Raw genomic sequence first — 7,611 nt, 5'->3', positions numbered from 1 at the left:
TTCAATATTCGTTACAGTGTCGATCGATTTGTATGTTTTTGTTTGGCCGGGGACTTTTTGAACAATCAGATTATTTATTTCATTGACAGTATCATTCTTAGGTGATACTATAGCCCGAGAACACAGCCAATGGACGTCTCTTTCGTGCAAATTCTCGATATCAGGGTATACAGAATCTATTAAATTTTCCAAATTATGGAGTATTTGGCCTACAGACTCATCCAGAAGAATGTCACAATGACCGCTTAAATTTGGAGTTGGAAAAATTCCTTCCCAAAGTTTTAGCAGTTGCTGTGGGAAATCGCTATCAGTGATTCCATGAAGATGAGCTCTCATATTTGTCCTTAATCCCAATGTCCCACATAATCAATGATGCCTCTTGTAGTAATTTACCAATAGGTCCATTTTTGCGTATTGAACATGTAGATTGTTGTTCAAGATTGACGAATAGTGGAAGTTTAAAAGTAGAATGAGCAGTTTTGCCATCCTTCAAAAGAGTTGCAGCATTCATCACAACATCCCGCAAATGGATATATTCCTCGGACCGAAATTTCGTCTGATTCAATCTAAGAGGCAGACCTGATGCATCCGGCCAATAACGACATTCGATTCGAGCTGTAATCAATAGTTGGATTCTATCTGATCTTCAGCAAGCTGTAAACGCGCTTCAGCTACCCTTGCCCTTTCGCGTTATTTTGAGAGTGAATCAAATCGATCTTAATCGTTTTCTCTCAAGCCTATCTGCTCGTCTTTCTGCTGATTCTTCCTTGTGCATCTGCATTGCTCTCAGCCGCTCAGTCTCTCGTATGGAGGCCCGTTCTTCGTCAGTTATATTCGTAATCTTACGTCTTTTTGCTTCTGTATTACGATGATATCTGCTCGCGTGCCTCTGTTAATAACGGGGAGAGTCTGTTGAAAATCTCCAGCAAATACAAAAGTAATCCCGCCCATGACTGCAGAGGAGTTCCTTAGATCCTGTAAGGTTCTGTTCACGGCCTCTATATGTGCTCTATGGCTCATCGTGCATTCGTCCCACATAATCTATGAGGCGTCTTGTAGTAATTTACCAATAGGTCCATTTTTGCGGATGGAACATGTAGATTGTTGTTCAAGATTGACGGATAGTTGAAGTTTAAAAGTAGAATGAGCAGTTTTGCCATCCTTCAAAAGAGTTGCAGCATTCATCACAGCATCCCGCAAATGGATATATTCCTCGGACCGAAGTTTCGTCTGATTCAATCTAAGAGGCGTGACAGTATATGCAGACCTGATGCATCCGGCCAATAACGACATTCGATTCGAGCTGTAATCAATAGTTGGATTATATCTGATCTTCTGCAAGCTGTAAACGCGCTTCAGCTACCCTTGCCCTGTCGCGTTCATTATTTTGAGAGTGAATCAAATTGCTGCAGAACGCGACTGTCTAACTCTTAATCGTTTTCTCTCAAGCCTATCTGCTCGTCTTTCTGCTGATTCTTCTTTGTGCATCTGCATTGCTCTCAGCCGCTCAGTCTCTCGGATGGAGGCCCGTTCTTCGTCAGTTATATTCGTAATCTTATGTCTTTTTGCTTCTGTATTACGGTTACGACGACCCAAACTCTACTTCTTGGGTGGCAGGACTTCGTTTCTTACTGAACCTGAACAAAAAAATAAAATTTTTATCTCCAATTCCTTATTTCAATATGTTTTGAATGTTTGACAGGAAATGCTTTGGCTGCCTGTAGAGGGCGGTAGATGTAAGGTAGTTTTATTTAGAAAACGTTTGTATGGGAAATAGAAAAATACTGTTTTGAGGATTTTCCCGGCAATTAATCGAATTTTTCTCACCTTTTAAACCTTCCCTAGACCTCCACGAATAATTCAAGACCAAGATAAGATAAATCCGTTCAGCCATTCTCGAGTTTTAGCGAGACTAACGAACAGCAATTCATTTTTATATATATAAAAGATAGAAGATAATATTCAATTAAACGATATATTCCTTAACATAAAGGCCCCCTTGAACGACAGTTCAAAATCACAACAATTTTCGTAATGGGGCACTTGTGGATTCCTCTGGCGGCTTTAGCTGTGATGACATGGACCCTCTGATCCCAGCCACTTCTGTAACTCGTCCCAAAAGCCAGTTGTTTGGCGGTTGATTTAGCTTCTTCATTGCAACATTTTGAGCATCTTGTCATTTTGATCAAGCTTAAATAGTACTGAGGTACTCTATGTTTCAATTGCAATTGACTCCAATTGATTTGCTGCAGTCTGTTAACGTTAACATCCAGAAAAGATGGCTCTGGTACCGAAGTGAGAGACTGCCCTGTTAGAATGTAAGATGGGTTAGCGGGTTAAAGCTGTGATCGCTGGTGATAAGAAGCCTTTCAATCTGAATAAACAGGATCGAATATTCCTGAAATGCCAATAACTCTTTTTAAGTGCAGCTTTATAGATCGCACACCAGTCTACTAAATTCCGCCAAAATGAGGTGCAGAAGGCGGGATGAAATGCCAAATAATATCGTGACTCGACAAGATATCCGAAATCTCTTTATTTGACTTTGGAGAATTGCGATCCGTTGCATTTCATCTAAGTCTTGTTAAGTTCCATGAAAAGCAGTACCATTGTCCGGATATAAATCTAATATGGGCCAAAAGCGTTTGAAAGCGGCTATAAAGCGGATGTTTTTACATCACTGACCAATTCTATATGCATTGCCTTTGTAAATAGGTAAGCGAAGAGTGCACGCCGACAGGAACATCGAAAGTGTCCCCAACAACCAAAACCATGAGGAGTTTTTGTTCATCATACAGGTTAGCTCATTTCCGTCATCGGAGCCAAGCTGGACCATTTGGCCAAATTTGATAATCGAAGAGTTTTTTCGAAAGTATTCCTCGTGATTCGCAGTCTGCAGGATTATCGATTCTAATATGTTGCCTCTAAAATCTCGACAATGCTATTGGGAAACATAAGTGTTCCAAGTCCGTGGTGATGATGATATCCAATTCAGGGCTATTTCATAGACTGACTAACAATTTATTCTGGAAATAGAAAAATTAAGTGCTTGCTTGATCAGGAAAATCAATTCCGATAGTAAATGGGCTGCGAAGCGGTTTAAGTCATGTGGCATCGTAAATCCAATTGGCGTGATGGGCTTACCTCTAGAGCTAGCCAGAAGTTATTCCACTCAGCATGCAGTCAAAGCAATGACTAAAAATTGCACGATCGATAAGGTAAAACTTATCATGCAAGCTGGTACCTTTACTATGAATGATGCCATATCAAAGCAACTGGACAGTCAAACACTGTCCTATACTACAGCAACTATCCACAGCGCGGCGCAAATCGCGGAAAATATAGGGGCAACAACTACCATAATAACAATGGAGAAAGAGGCCAATACAGGGACAACAACTACCAGAATATCAATGGAAGATGGGGCCAATATAGAGGAAACTATAGAGGCCGTGGTAACTCGAATCAAGGCCACAACAACAACAACCATGTTAGAGTTGCCCAAAATACATCGGAAAATTTCCAAAAGCCTTTAAATGTTCAGTAGTAGAAGATACAAGAGTCCACATTATTAATCTCAGTCAAAATATATTCGTTTCATTTATCAATGTAGCTACTGGAAAAGAACTTGTCTTTCTAATAGACACAGGTGCAGACAAATAAATTTTAAAAGAAACTTCTGAAATCTTTCACGACAACCAAGATAATTATATTATAGACATAAAAGGAATAAGTCAAGAAATAACAAAATCCAAAGGTCTAGAGTAGCATGCGTACATATGTATATACATACATATAAATAAGGCTGCAACACTTTGTTGTTATGCCAACAGAATGCATACATAAGCAGCGACTTTGTCGCAGCGGGCCTAAACCTAAGTGCCCTCTGCACATATTCAAGTGCAGACGAAATATAATCCGCACTTGATAACAGCGACCACCCAAATAGCTTAATCAGCGTTCTCACGCTTGAGCGTCGCAGTGCATACATAAGTGCGCGCATGACTCTCTCAGCTAGCCAGTAACGTTTCCGTTGCTGTACATACTAAGCACTAACGCTAAGAATTAATTCAATAAAAGAGGAGACTGACGTCTTCTCCAAAAGAAATAAACTGGATCTACATCTTATAATTGGGGCATTATATACCTAAATTGGGAACTGGATCTACATCAATATTATGGATTATTATATTGCGACCGTGACAGCGGATTTCACCGGACTGCACAACTGCAAACAACTGGAACACACCGTGGAAGGCAAAAATTATAAATACAATTAAAAAGCCTGAAGAAGGCAACAACAACAACTGGAACAACAATTAACAAAAAAAAGCTGAGTGAGAAGAGTGTAGTAAATGTTATGGGTCGCGGTGGCCGGGTTAAAAAATTGAATAAAGAAATTGCTCACATGAAGTGGCAATTATATTCACCCGAGACCAACACACCGTGGAAGGCAACAGCAAGGCTACAGGCCATGCTTGACCTTTATCAGCAACAGCTCAAACAGATAAAAGAAAACCCTACACCACATACTCACTCAGTGAATATCAAAAATATTAAACTTGTTAATGACAAAACCATAACCACACCGTCTCCCAGCAGATTGCCCTGGACCTCTGGACAACCCACACTGCAGATCTACTTGCCTGGTAAGGCAATAACCTGTGCAAAGATCGGCACCGGTTCCGCCTGAGCCCATAGGACCAGGACATAGGGATGCAGAAACATCGATGTGCGCGTCAATCGATGTTTTCGATGTTTAAAAAAAAAAACATCGAGTGAAACATCGATGTTTCTAAAAAAAATGGAATTTAACAATATGACTAGATTTTATTCGAGATCTGTGATATCAGGACTATCAATAGTATTATTGAAATGTGAATTCTTATTGTTAAATAAAAGCTTGTTCACAGAGCATTGTCCTGCGGTCACTAATGGTTTGTCCAGCTTTGCTGAACACTCTTTCCGCTTCGCATGACGAGGCTTGTATAGACAAGTATTTGGCTGCTACCAATTTTAAAGAGCAGTAATCAGTACTCATCTATAAAAAAATGGTTACTTAGCATTTTCCGCATACCAATTTTAAAGTCTTTCCTTCCAATATTTTAGAGGGTCTTCATTTTCTCCAAGGTTTTCTTTTTCGGAGTTGTGTGAAAAAACGTCGATGGTGGTGACCCAGCCATCGATGGTTCCGATGATTTGCAAACATCGATAACATCGATGTTTCACTCGATGTTTCTGCACCTCTACGGACAACACTGCTGGGACAAATTGGTGTTTCCGCCACGACGCACCCACCCATTCTGTGATGCCTCCCGGTCATCTAGGGGGCATCACCCTTTTCCGGCGGGCCAGAGCCTATTCCAGACGGAATCTCTATTTAATTTGCTCATATCTCTATTTAATTTCTGTTCAACAAAATTGTAGCTCTTAAATCTAACATGGTAGGTGAGTGATGTGTATCAGGCGTCACCTCACGCCCGGAGAGAATGTGGCCTCTGCCAGGGATGCGCTCGCGCCAACACTGCCTCTTTTGGGGACTCAAAATTCCCGGAGGAGAAGCGCCTCAATAATTTGGCCTCAATCGGGCCACCAAAACACGACTCGCTCTTTCGTCCCTAGTCCCTGCTGGAGCTCCAAGAGAAATCAGAAGGGTTCGGGTGTTTGCGAAAAAAGGTAAGGACATCGGCTTCTGCTCCGTTCCCCTTCGATCACAGCGCTTGTGTTGCACAAAACCCGGACCCAGGATACGGGCAAGCACAGGACAGGGATAACGTCACTAACACTAACAAAAAATAAATAACACTGATCTAAGTAATTCGATTTTACTCTTCAGCACCAACAGGGTAGGCGGCCTGGAAAGCGGCGGCGTATTGCCGAAGCATTATAGCTCGAATCGCAATGTCGTTATTGGCCGGATGCATCAGGTGTGCACATACTGTCAGGCTCTCAAATTCAAAAACGAACCAAAAGGATTGTGTTGCGCTTTCGGGAAAGTGTAATTGCCTCAACTTGAAGCACCACCAGATCCTTTGCACTCTCTATTCGCTGGATCTACTGCTGAATCGAAGCATTTTCTGTCGAACATTAGGAAATACAACTCTTGCTTCCAAATGACGTCATTTGGTGCGGAAATTATAAATGCGCAATTCATGCCAACTTTTAAAATCGCAAACGCAGATAAGCTATCAACATCAAAAGTAGACAATAACCGAGCTGGAACCTCAACGCATGTTGTGTCAAAATTTGGGCTTAAACGGTTCAGAACTTTTCAAGTCTATTAAGGAAGTAGACACGAACAGAGCATTTTTATATATATAGATAAATATAAATAACTTATAAATAACTTACTTTATAACGACATACTCTGCCCAGAATTTGGTAGAGTACATTGAGTAAAATAGTTTTTTAGGGACATTTATTTATTTCCGCATAAATTTATATTTTTTCTTCTTTTTGCCTTGGATAAAGGTGATAACATATTTCGATGTGTGAGCAGGGGAGAGCCGCAAAACCAATACCTCTTTCGTTGGTTAGAGGTATACTAATTATTTGCTGTGCCATTATCGGCCGGTAGTCCTGGACACATCCTGGACGGATAGATTAGCGGGATTCTTAGGGATTATTATTTAAAACATCCATTGGGTCAAAACGACTATTACCGGGGCCACGGTCACTCTATCGGCACTTTCGGATACCGAATAATTTTTAAGGGATCGATTTCACAATTTTATGAATTTAATCCTGAGGTCGAAGCTGGTTGTTGAAATAGGACTAAGTGCAGCATTCAGTACAAACAGTACAAATGAACTTGGTTTGCATGATGCATGTCACAAAGCAAATGTCCAATATTGAAGTCGCCTGCAGAAATAGCCTTTTGCTGGTCTTTGAGACGTCAGTATGGGAACTTACCACTGTACTTGTTACGTTTCAAAAAGAGAGAGCGAGAGCGATAGATAAGCTAAGAAGTCCTGCGGAACAGAGAGCGGGGAGCGTAGAATAGGAAATTTAAGATGTCGCAACGGCGCAACGAAGACACAATAATAAATGGAAAATGTGAAAAAAAGTAAGCATTAGCAGCACAAGTAAAGAATGTATAAAAACGTACAGACAGTAAGATAAGAAGATCGCGTGATGCTCTTATACATATGCAGATATTCTGGATTTTCTGCAATACGTGTGAGCTTAAAGATTTTTTTTTGTACACAAAGACACTTATGATCATTCAACTAAGTACAATTATATGCGAATAAAACAATTGAAGATGCTTTACAATAAATTTATTAATAACTAGCGGCCCGTCCCGGCTTCGCACGGGCATTAAACATTACATTTAGATTTGTCAATTTTAACACATTCATAATAATAATAATAATATGACACATATTCATCCTTTATTTATTTATTTTTTTTTTTCAATTATTGAGGTCATAACCCTAAAAGAAAATACATTTATTTTGTTAGAGCTTCTCTGTAATCAATATTTGATGTTGTTTTATTTTGTGGCAGCAAAATAAATTAATTTTCAGGGGCTCCTACTCGCGATAGACCAACATACTGTTGACCATGAGTAAAACATTTCTGTCGCAGATCGATCCCTACTAATTCGAA

The 7,611-nt window shown here is 40.2% G+C and overlaps 1 long non-coding RNA gene across 1 annotated transcript; it reads right to left on the bottom strand.

Annotated features, from left to right (window-relative positions):
• Positions 1–49: 49 nt before the first annotated feature.
• LOC147642887 (uncharacterized) lies at positions 50–7,373 on the bottom strand. The gene is made up of 2 exons (XR_015272830.1): positions 676–7,373; positions 50–615 (listed from the first exon to the last, which is right to left on the bottom strand). It is a non-coding gene; the product is annotated as an uncharacterized LOC147642887 (long non-coding RNA).
• Between the last annotated feature and the right edge of the window lie 238 nt (positions 7,374–7,611).

This window comes from Drosophila serrata, unplaced genomic scaffold (genome assembly GCF_035046125.1).
Source record: "Drosophila serrata isolate PLE 108 unplaced genomic scaffold, ASM3504612v1 contig_335, whole genome shotgun sequence".
NCBI classification, from domain to species: domain Eukaryota; kingdom Metazoa; phylum Arthropoda; class Insecta; order Diptera; family Drosophilidae; genus Drosophila; species Drosophila serrata.
Note: the sequence above shows the minus strand (reverse complement) of the source record. Positions and strands in the feature narration are given on the sequence as shown.